Raw genomic sequence first — 12,594 nt, forward strand, 5'->3', positions numbered from 1 at the left:
TATACATGGGAGAAACTGAGGCCCAACAGAATTTTGTGTAAGGATATATGTATATAGAGGAAAGTTCTCATTTTTGAAATACATCACAGAGAATTAAGAGTAAATCATCATCTTTTATAGGAAAATAAGGCTTAATCATACCATGTAGCATAGCTGTCACAAGGAATTATAAGAGAGATGTCTAGGACATGGTGTCTTCCCCAAAACTTCCTTGGGTAGGTATCATCCTCCACTTTTTCTTCTAATAGGTTAAACAGCTGAACTTTGATTGGACTTAGCTCTGTGTAAATCTCTGAGTTTTCAATCAAACTGCAATGAACATTTTATAAATTTTGGCTTCAAAGGAGTATCAAAGATAGGAAAATATGCAAATTACACTATTAGTGACTAACACAACTTTCAAGTGTCATCTGCACATGTCTGTATAATAATAAAAAAGGCAGTAAAAGTAAAGACCACAATCAGAATAGTGTTTAGCCTTAGATAATAGAAATTTTGTCATATCTACTTCTTCCTTTAAAAACTAACTGCATATCATAAATTTATTTTGAAAGTATAGTGTTTTGAAAATGTATATGTGTGTGTGTGTGTGCGCGTGTGCACGCGCATAGGGGTACATGCTTTGAAAAAAATAGAGGGTTCAAAGTGTTTTTGAGAAAAGCTACTGTTCTCAGCATCAGTTTCCATGTGGTCCTCTGCTACCTTCAGCTGAGCCTCTTCTGGGAAGACTGTCTATTCACTAGCCAGAAGAACAGAAACCATAAGAAACTGTGAACCCTGAGAAACAAACTGAGGGTTTTGGAGGTAGGGGGTGAGCCTGCTGGTGGGTATTATGAAGGGCAGGTATTGCATGGAACACTGGGTGTGGTGCATAAACAATTGAAAGACCCCTCCCCTAGAAGATAGATAGGATAACTAACCGCTTGTTTGCTTTTCTGTGAACCGCTGGCTTTTAGGCGTAAATTAGGTTATTAATTGCTTATTAATTGCTCTTTTGCCCTTCTGTAACTGCTTGGCTTATAGAAATAATAGAAGACGCCATGATGGCACTCCTACCTTCCCCCTTCTTGTTCCCCCTCCCTGCCTCTCTCTTCCCGTCCTTAGAGCCAATCAGCAAACTCCACGTTTGCCTTTTTCAAAAGTTCTAACTGTCAACCAATCAGTTGCGCCCCACCCAAAACTTGTTTGTACTTGTCTATAAAAACCCGGCGCCACCACAGCCGGGTGTGCTCAGCTAGCAGGAGCTGCTGACCACCCGGAGGCGCGCGCTGACCACCCGCAGGCGCCTGCGTAACAATAAAGAACCTCTTGCTGATTGCATCCAGTGGCAGTGTTGGATTCTTGGGTAAGGGGATCCGCGGGTCTTTCACAATGAGTTTTGAAACTGAAAAAATATATATTAAAATAAAATTAAATTTAAAAAAAAAAAGAGCAGAAATTATCAGGAGAAACCTTGACCAGAAATATGTAGACCTGACAAATTCAAAAGGTCTCTCAAAACATTTAGCTGCACAAAAAAATAAGGCTAGCTCTCTGGTTTGAATATTATTGAGTAGAAATATTTGTCTTCCTGGTCTGAAATTGAATATGTAAATTTATTGTAAACTGTGAAGTGTTAGGTAAATTCCAGGGATTGTTAGTGTGTTAGCTCTTCTGAAGCTATCTGTGTTTTAGAAAGAATTCCTGTAGTTGTAATGACCTTACTTCAAAGGACTGACAGATTCACAAATGTTACACTTGGGGGCAAGACTGGAGTAGCAAAATTTTTAGAATTGGACTCTGAGTAGAAGCTTGAAAATTGAACTTCACTATATAAAGCAGAAAAATACTACCTTTAGAAGGATCATTCAGGGAAGCTTCATGAACATGGTACTGAGGATTGAATTATAACCTGACTGGGATTTTATCTGGCATATCAAGGAGGAAAGACCCCCTCAGGAGAAATTATTGCATGTGGCAAGAGGCAGTCTGAAGAGGTGGCTGATTTATTTGAGGTACAGTGGGGAGTGTTTGCAGATGGGCCTGAAGACGGAAGTTGAGACAAAAAGAAGGAAGAGGTTCATCCGCTGATGTGTTTGAATTTTCTTTTGTAAGCATTGGGGTGTCAAAAGAGGTTTTTAAGGGCAGGAAAAAGAGATCAAACCTGCTCTCTAGGAAGATAGCTTTGGTGAAAGAGCAGAAGGCAGAGTGGGGGAAAATGTCTGAAATTCAATGCCATGTCCTTTTCAGAAGTCCTAGAATGATCACTTTTTTCCAAGCAAATCAATGAAAATAAAAATATAATCACTCGGATTCTGTGCTCTTTGGTACAAATCTTTTTGGATATGGATGTAAAGACTGTGAAGAACAAGCAAATGACCTTGAATTTTCTACTTTGGAAACAGGTAGATTCTGCACCATTATTATTCAAGATTAAGACAACTTGACTAATGATTGTCAACAAGCAAATCTGCACTACTCCATTTTCTGTTGTTTTTTTTTAAATTAATTATTTTTATGAACATATAATGTATTAACTGCCCCAGGGGTACAGGTCTGTAAATCATCAGGCTTACACATTTCACAGCACTCACCATAACATATACCCTCTCCAATGTCCATAACCCAACCACCCACTCCTTACCCTTAATCAATTTTTATTTATTTATTCCTGTTATATGCTAGATACGAACAGACCTATAGGGCTATAGGTATTTCTTTACCCTCAGCAGACTTTTAACCCACTTGGAATGATGTATGTGCACACAGAGACACAGGAAAAATGCAGTGAGATAATAGGATCAGTATAAAGTATGACGTAGCCCAAGGAGAAAGGCGTTGATTCTCACAGCTTATACACTGGATCTCTGTCTCTGTAGTTAAACTGTGAGCAGCTTGAGGTCAGGAACTGGGTGTTACTCATCTTCAGATTCTTGAACCTAGCCTAATGTCTGGCCCCTAGCTGACATTCAGACAATATTTATTAATTGGAATGATTTGCAAATAGATTAACAGAGAAGCTTGTTGTACATAGAACTTCAGGTGTTAATCTCAGTTAATTTTCTTATTGTCTAATAGAGAAACTAGGGGAGGGAAAACTGGTTATTTTGAAAGAATATAGATAGCAAAAGTTAATGTCTGGGCAAGATTAATTCAGAAGAAATGTATGTTTGCATGGGTACGTCTGTGAAATGAGTTGGTTTAAATGGGCACAACTCTAGGGCCTTCTCGAATGTTTAAGTCAGAGTTTTGGGGGACAGAAACTCCTCTTCCATTTATTTTTGTTTCATAGATGGTCCTGATATATGTTACCTACCTGAAAACTAGATTTCAGTGTAGTAAGTTCCTAGGTGAGACAGAATCATTTTCCCATTAAAACAAACAAAATTCAAAGATTCGCCGTCTACCTACCTGGCCAGTTATTATCTAGGATGTGTCTCCTTAAATTCTGACTATTCTGCCCCTCGCTCACTCTAGATAATCAATCACACACTTAGAGTTTTCATATAAAGGCAAATTCCCTACCTCATCATGCCATCTATAATTTGTATAACATTTAATTAGCTCATATGAAAAATACTCCAAAGAACTTGATGAGATTAGGACATTCTATTTTTTAAAATGAGATACCCTCAGTAAAATGAGATAATTTTGTTTACCAGTAAGTAGCTGGATTTTTTTCTTTAATATCTTTAAGCTGCTTGTAAGTTTTTCTCTGTCCCCCTTTTTTTTGAGCTGAATAGCTCATAAACACACACCACAGACCCCAGTGTGTACCTCTCAACGTTGCTTACTCCTGTTAATGTATATCTACTGCTTCAAAATGTTGCAGAAAATAATCACACCAATGAGAGACCAAGTGACACTGGGAAAAGTAGGAAAACTCTGATTTATTTTATGCTGATGGACACAAATGAGCTCATGCTCGAAGCTCTGGACCCCAGGCAATGGGGTTATAGGGCTTTTATAGGTTCCAAGGGCTATGCTGACTCCTGGTGGGTGGGTTTAAACTGGGGGCTGGGGACTGCTTTAGGTGAGAACAGTAGTGCAGAGAGCCTGTGGCCAGAAGCCTGTTTACAGAAGCAGAAATGGCTGGCTCTCTCTTGCTCCCAGTAGGGCTTCCAGTCATCTCTAGCTTACTGTTAGTAACTTTCCATTTTCTGGGACCTCTTGGCAGGGGCCTGCTCTGGGTAATTTTCATCTTCATAACCACAAACCCCAGAGTAGCCACTGCATTCCAAGCTAATCTCCAAAACAAAGTTGGGAAGAATTAGTTCCTTAATGAATGCCTTCAATATCCTTAGTTATTTTTGAATGCTTTACTTCTCAAAGGACTTGAAAATGAACTCACGCATTTCAGCTGTGAAGGTGACTTATGAAGACAGGCTGCCAAATCCCTATATTATGATGATGTGATTGCTAACGTTTCCAGGCAAGCAATGCACTCATGCTCTCTGGCTGTACATAGTTCAGAAGCATTGGGATTTTCACAAGCTGGCTAAGAAATTACCAGTCCTGGACTTCTGTGGCTCAACTTTAATTCTTGAAATAATGGGATTTCTGAGCAGGTGTTGAAACATCTAGTACAACACTTCAGATTCTGAGCTAAGCTCCTGTTCAAGGCCATGGGCTAAATTCTCCTTTTGAAGGGAAAACAGTTTCAGTTCAAACAAAAAAGGGAACTCTCTTCCCATAAAAACCTGTATTTCTTCTTTCATTCCAGTAAGTATGTATTTGTCCTAAGTTACTCTTAATGTCCTTTGTGTGGAAAAAGGAACTGCTCTACCCCACTCCACAACATCTCCAAGAAAAGATATAGATAAAAAATATTCCTCATGTGTAGTAAGCTGCACTCATAGAAAAAAAAAATATTTCATCAGTTTAAAAGAAATTGGAGGTAGATCATTCTGGAAATATGATATCAACATTATCAAAATTACTATTATCATTATCATGATAGTGATAACAGTTATAATAGTATATTATTATTATTTATTTTTACAAAGTAAATAGTCTGTATTCAGGTGAATGATTCCTTTTTGTTAAGGCAAATCTTGGTCGAAGGTTCAAGTTTAAGAGTAAGCCCACACAGTTTTAAAGCTACCTTAACTTCAAAACTGTTGGTATTTTACTTAGAATACTGTACATTTATTTAACATCTAAAGGAATAACTGCATCTCCCTCAAATCTTTCGTTCATTCTCTGAAAGTGTCATTATTATCATCTCTTGAATTTGAAAATATTTGGTAAGGTATAAATATTTTAGATAATGCTCATTTAACATTTATGAAGATTCTGTTAGATGGGTATTATGATCCTTACTTTACATGCGGAGAACTACAGTTCAAGACTAACACATCCCTTGCCCATTATAACACAGTGTTAAGCAGTAGAGGTGAGAGAAAGGCACCCAATTTCTGACTTGAGTTTATTTATTAAGAATAATTTATCCAAAGCAAATAAAGTTGTACAATAGGAAAACAGGTAAATAGCATCAATCCAAATCACCCACTTTGACCTAGTTAACTGACAAGACCATTTATTACACAGTCAACTAGATATCTCTTGAGACTATAGAGCTCTTTACAACACAAAAGCCTATTTCAACCTTTAGATTGTTTTCTTTATGAACTTGAAGTTTTCATTCCAAAGAGAGGAACTCTTAGATAGCAAGATAAAGTCCTAGAATGAAAGAAGAATAGCAGACTTGGGACCAAAGGTGGGAGTAAGAATCTAAAACTTTTGTTTTCAGGAATCAGAGTATGCTATTGTTAGGGGACTGTAATACAGACATTACTTACTCAAGGTCACACAGAAAGCTGCCGGGACTTCTAATCAGATAATCCAGACTGTGAATAGTGCTCTTTCTGCGGGCCTAGTATATAACTGCAATCTTCATATTACACTGATCCATAGCCTCCTAACTCCAAGAGCTAGATTTAAAATGTCCTTGCCCAGTTCAAACTAAGATGAGAAACAAAACCTCCCAGGAAAAACAGTAGTGAAATTACTATTCTTTTTGGTCATTTGAGTCTAGAAGGGTGAATTTATACTCTCTATTTTTATGAGAAGTCATCCAAAAAATACTAGTTCTTCCTCACATGATTACTAGTGCAAATACATCATTTGTTGGATATGTCAATGCTCAAAAGCCATCTTTAAGCGAAAGGACTACATATGAACTTGCAAATGATAAGCTTGTATTAGCTGACAATCGTTTTAGTCATTGTATCCATCATCATATTTACATGCTATAATTAGTTGCAGCTATTTGCATGAAGTTATGTCTAGTTTAATGCAGTCATTATTATCAATCAGTAAATATTAAGCTTGAATTCCACTGATATGTTTGGTAAGCATTAATTTGAAAAGAATAGCTTTCTACTGGCAACCTAATCTCAATCCGTTAACAATTACAAAACTCCCACATTTGGCAAGGAATAGGCACTGTGAAAAGTTGGAACAGGGACTGTGAAGGGTTGGAATTCATAGACCTCACCCTTAAAGAGCTTACAATGGTGCTAAATAATGTGACATAATAATATAATATAGAGGCCCATTTATAATAATAAATGGTAATCCATGACATTACAACATATGGCAGTCCAGATGAGCTGTATCAACTGTAAGAGCTCAGAAAAGGAAGAGGTTGCTGTTAATCAGAGAGAGACTGTGAGAATATGCCATTTCCTTTAATAAAAGCCAAGTCTACTACATAGAGCAACATTTTATCTGTAAGACCGAATCTAAGATTTAAGTGAGGGCTTGAACTTGGGCAGCAGACTCCTAGTTTAGCCTCATTTCATGTAACACTTAAGGTCTTATAAGTCATAAATTTAGCAAAACTTTTAGGATCATGTTTTCTTAAAAAATCTACTTTCCTTTCAATTTTATTTTGTGTCTCCAGAAAGGAATAATATCTTCTTCCCTATACTACATCTGGTTTATAGAGACTATTTGAGGATCATAAAATAATTGAATTGCAGGTTGGACTCATTAGCATTCATTCCTTCATGTCACACCATAACTTTCTCACCTAAGAAAGCAAGGAGCTAAGCCCTTTGAAGCTGGCATACCTCCACAGAGTGGTTTGCTCTCTTCGCCGTCCAGCTGTCAGTTCAGCCATTTGTGTCTTAGTGAGTGGGGAGAACTTTCAGCAGTAGCTTATCTCTTACTTTTTTTAAGTCCTTTAAGAAACTCAAGGACTGTATTGACTGAGAGACTCTTGGCTCATTCCGTAGTCAAAGTTACAGAAGCCATTAGGAGAGATCCCTAATGACTCCAGAAAGATCCTGGGAGAAATTATTCTGGTATTTAGTTGGGTTAGTAAGTCCCTTAACTAAAAGGTAAACTATTTCACTCCCCAAAAGTAAAAATTTTAAGGGCAAAGATGATCTCTGTATACTCACTCTTATACGCATATGCAACGAAAGCACAATGGCATGGCACTAACCACAGTGACTGTGTGCTTAGTAAATGAGAGATAATAGAACAAAATACTGCAATTAAGAGCATAGACTTTGAAATCAAGGCCCATCACTGACACATAGCAGTCATTAATCACCGGGAATCAATTCTCTGAGAGGCGGAGGTATTCAATACTGCAGTAGGAGGATGGCTTGGGAACCAGAAACCAGCAGTGCAATCTCAGCTCCACCTCTTACTAGCTGAGATATTGAGCAATTACTTAACCTCTCCATGCTTCTATTTGGGACTAATTAAAATATCTAAAAATTGGGACTAATTATAATATCTACTCGGTGGGTTTTATGGTGGGTTAAACAATTTAGTAAGTACAATTGAACTCTTAACACTAAGGCCTAATAAATAATAAATATTGGGTAAGAGTTTGTTATGATTATGATTATTATTATTATTTGTTTATTTAACACCCCCCCACTTTCCTCATTTATAAAATGGAAAGATAGATAATACACCTACCTCCTAAGACTGATATTATAATTAAAGAGAATTTTGTAGGTAGAACATTTAATGTAATGCCAACATATAGTATACCCATGTATTTTTATCTATGAGTTGTATTATTGTTATTATACAAAGCACTGACTTTATTAAAATATGATATTTTACAATATGACTGATTGCCTTATATATATATGAGTATCCTGTTAAAGAATATGCCTACAATCAGCTTGTGGTTCTCTAAATGTCATCAGCCTCTTTCTGTAACTAAATCTGGGTTGTGGTCATCAGAGCTCCTTTTGGTGATTTTTTCTTTTTCTCTTCTGAGTACCAAAGTAATCTTAGGTGTCTTTCAGGGGATTAAGTGTTCTTTAATAGTATAACTGCACAGGGGAAAAAAAAAAGTTTACATTAGTCTTACAAGATTGTCCTCACACACCACCTCTCTTTTTGAAGGAATGACTCCCTTGGGTGAAAAATTCACTTAGAACAGTTTAATAAAACCATTATTTTGTAGGGGAAATAGGTAAAGAAATAATCCAGTAGGAAGAAAAATATAACAACTTGGTTCATAGGAAATGCTGTTTGGATAAATGCACAGGGAAAACTCTATTTTGCCTTTGAATAGTTTTTCGGCCCTGGTAAAAGAGATCTCAAAGAATAGTCTTTTGATGACGGCTATAGTCTCAGACATCAGCCTTTAGCAGCAGACTTCGTCTGTACAGAAACAAGATGGGACAGGAAGCAAAGACAAAATACAGTCTTAGGGGCTGTTTTCTGATGTCAAGGCCAAAGGCCACTCTTAGTACTGGTAAGATCGTATCTTGCCTTAGATAGAAAATACTCAAATTCACCTTAACAGAAAGAACCAGAGAATACAAATCTGTCTGTCTTGTCTAAAGGGATGACTCTTGCACATACAAGTAGCAGAACTTGGAAAAGGAAGCAATGTATTTGTTCTGAAAGGATTTTTGCCACTTCACTGGGGCGGATACACTTGAAACCAGATAGCCATCGGAGTTTTCTGACAGATGAGGTCAAAGAAACAAAAGCAGTGGGTTTAAGATGTTCTAATGGATGTCCTTCATATATGATTAAATACATGTAATTCATTCAGAGATTCTTAAAACAGTAATAAACAATTAGAGATCCTCTACTTTTCAAGTCTATGTAAGTGTATTAATTGTTCTAATAGTATTTACTGACTGAAAAAGTTAGTAAGGCATTCTATTAGGAATATAGATTCGGGTTTGACTCTTTTCCATTGACAACTAACAGAATTTTGAACTAAAATACAGCCATTTTCTCCAACTTAAGAGAAATGTGCTGATGTTTTCAGTGGACAATTTGGACCTAAGTTAATTAGAGGTCTGTATGTGTGCAAATATCAACTTGGCTTTTTCAGGTGATAAATTCATACCAGTACTAGTAGTGGTTTAACAGAAGGAAAATTTGTCTGCATAGAGTTAATAACAGATTTAGATCACCCAAAATGTTGAGCTGCACTTAACAATACTCTGTTGGATTGAACAAAAACAAATACCAATCTTTTAGATTAAATTAACTGGGACTATAAATTCAGTAGTTACTAAAGCATCCAATTTTAGATCCAATTTTCCTTCCACTTCATGGTAGAAATCAGGAGACCAGCTATTTATTTATTTATTTATTTATTTATTTATTTATTTTGAGACCAGCTTTTTAAATGATGGAGTCAAATTATAATATATTGGCAACAATTTTTAGAAGATTTTTCTTAGGAAGTAGAACATATTCCAACATCAAACCCTCAGTAGAAGAATTAAGTAAATTCAACCCTAGAATTTTAATACACATCATAAGCAAAAATGAAAATTTACCTCTTTATTTTCTTAAGACAGCTTTGGGAAATTAAGGCCCACAAATACTAATCTTAAACTGCTATTACCAACCTCAAACACAGAAGTTCCCTATGTGTTCCAAGAAGACACTTTAAAAGATCAATTACTTACTTGTTTTGTTTTTTTTTTTTTTTGGCTTCTCTTAGTATTTAGCTAATATGAAATGTTCAAATGATTATTCCAACATAATACGGCACATTGACTACAGAGATCTTAGTCCTTTCTCCCTACTTCCTAATCTATAACTTTTTATGTCACTGACGAAAACTTGGCATAAATAACAGAGGAATGTTTACCATATTTCACAGCAAAAGGACTCAAATGGCCAAACTTTTAAAGGAATGCCTTAGCTCTCCCAAACAATGTTCTTCCAACCACAAAGATGTATACATACATGGAGTTGTATCTCATGACAGAAAAAAAAAAAAACTTGAGTTCAAATGAATTATTTATATAATTCTCTAAGTATTCAGGCAAAAAGTCATAAATCTACAGTCTGCTAAGATCCTTTAGTGTAAATGTTCACTTCTTATTTGCTCCATTTAAAAATCTCAGGGATCAGCCATAGTAGTAGGAGGAAAGCCATCCAACTGAGTGTCAGGCAGTATTTATCAATATAGAAATGAGGAGAAACCACTGTTTGAATGCCTTTAGAGAGGAAAATACTGATGTTCTATCTTTCCAGCAGTGTAAGAGTTAAGAGTGTCCCCAAAAAGAACCAAAACATGTAAATGCATATTTCAGATGACTAACCCTTCTTAGATAAAATGGGATGAATTAGACTTGAAGACTGTTTTAAGTATTAAACATCGTAAGTTAGAGATCAAAAAGATTACTTAGTTTTTGCTATAGAGCCAGCCCATTTCTTATAGGGCATCCCTTAAAAAAAACATTTTGAGGGAAGAAACTATTACATAGTCATGTTGAATTCCCGTAACATTGTAAGAGACTCTACAACTGGTCTACAGACCCATTGATCTTTTAAGATTCAATTCAAATTTCCCTTATTTTAAGACATCTGTTGCAGGTTAACCCTTTACAGTCATTGAAATGTGACAGAACTCCTGCTTGGCATTCATCGTAAGAGGGCTTGAGCCATTTAGGATGGGGAAGGAGAAATGCAGTAAATACTGAAGAGTAAGTAGTTCTACCATTCTCTCTTATAGGCAGGTTGGGTTGAAGAAAAGCAAAACCATATACAAGGACCAAGTATCTACAAGCACTCTGAGATAAGTGAAACATCATGCTTGACTTACTCTGGGAGGAGAGCAAACACCAGAGCTCATGCTTGGCTTCTCAGGCATGACAGAATGTTCTTTCATGGATTTGTTGACTTTCCTGTTGTATAGTGTAAAAGAGCAGAAGCTTCAGGTGACAAGACCTCCTTCCTATAGGCCCCTTTAGCAAAGCCCTCTTCACTGAGGGAGGTCAAGAGGACAACCTTGGGAAAGGTGTTGTTATGCATTTTTGCCTTTGTCCAATAGGATGTATCAGCTTTGAAATGTTTCACTGAGAAAAGATCAAAATACTTCACTGAAAAATATTCATGAAAATAATGTATTTTCATAGGCCTAATATGCAATCAACCCATATTAAGTATCTATTACACACATGGCATGATGTTTTTAATTGTACAATCTCAGTCTTAACAACAATCCTATAGGATACAGGATGAAGAAAGCGAGGCTTGGAGAGAAGAAATAACTTGTTCTGTGTTAGATATCTAGTAAAGTAGATATGTTTTCCTTTTAAAATGACTGCTAAAGTAGTCTTTCTTAGATGTTAACCCTGGCCCCTTCTTGCTCCAGTACTCCCTCCTAACACACACACACACACACACACACACACACACACGCATGCAGCTCTTCTTTTGTTACTACCAAAATGATCATACTAAAGCACAGATGTGGGCTATGCCTTCATTACTGTTAAAAACAAAACCAAAACACGTTTAGTGACCCACACTGCCAATCTTCTGCTAAGTAACTATCAAGGCTTCCTCCTGCTCATGACCAAAGTGCTCTGTTTAACTGTTAAGGTGTTTCATAATCTAACTCTGACCCCAAACCTCTACTTTTCATGTATTTTATGCCTTGGCCAAACCCATCTTCCCAAGTATCTTCAATTGTTTCTCACCTCAGGAATTTCATCACATGGTTTTCTCAATTTTAAGTATACTTTTCACCGAACTCTACAACTGGTCTACAGACTCATTGATCTTTTAAGACTCAATTCAAATTGCCCTTATTTTAAGACATGAGAGGACTGAGGAAAGATTCAAATATCTTCCTTATCTGCTAAATGACAAAGATAAAAATTGTGAGGTAAAATTTAGTGATGTCACTATAGACAAAAAAAAAAAAAAAAAAAAAAAAAAAAACCACTAAGATATATCTGTGCACAGAAAGTAAGAGAAATGAACAAATAAATTAAAATAAATTCTGATTTGAGGTGGTTTTCTATACATGTAAGAAATATATGTTGCCTACCTAGTCATATATAATACACATACACACACACACACATCATAATAGTAGTCAAACAAAGTATGCATTCTTTTAAAAGCTCCATCACTGTAGATTTTTTATTGGTTATTTTTCTTCCTTTTTCCTCCTCAAGAGTTAATCTAAAGTTTTTCTAAGGCTGAAAGAGCAGAATATTTAGAACTCATTTTTTTTCTTTCATCAACTAGATAAGACACACTGACAACACACTAAAACTCTTTCTAAGTGAAATCAGGGTGCCTGCGTAGCTCTGTCATTAAGCATCTGCCTTCACCTCAAGTCATGATCCCAGGGTCCTGGCATAGAGT

The sequence above is a fragment of the Mustela lutreola genome, chromosome 2 (genome assembly GCF_030435805.1).
Source record: "Mustela lutreola isolate mMusLut2 chromosome 2, mMusLut2.pri, whole genome shotgun sequence".
NCBI classification, from domain to species: Eukaryota; Metazoa; Chordata; class Mammalia; order Carnivora; family Mustelidae; genus Mustela; species Mustela lutreola.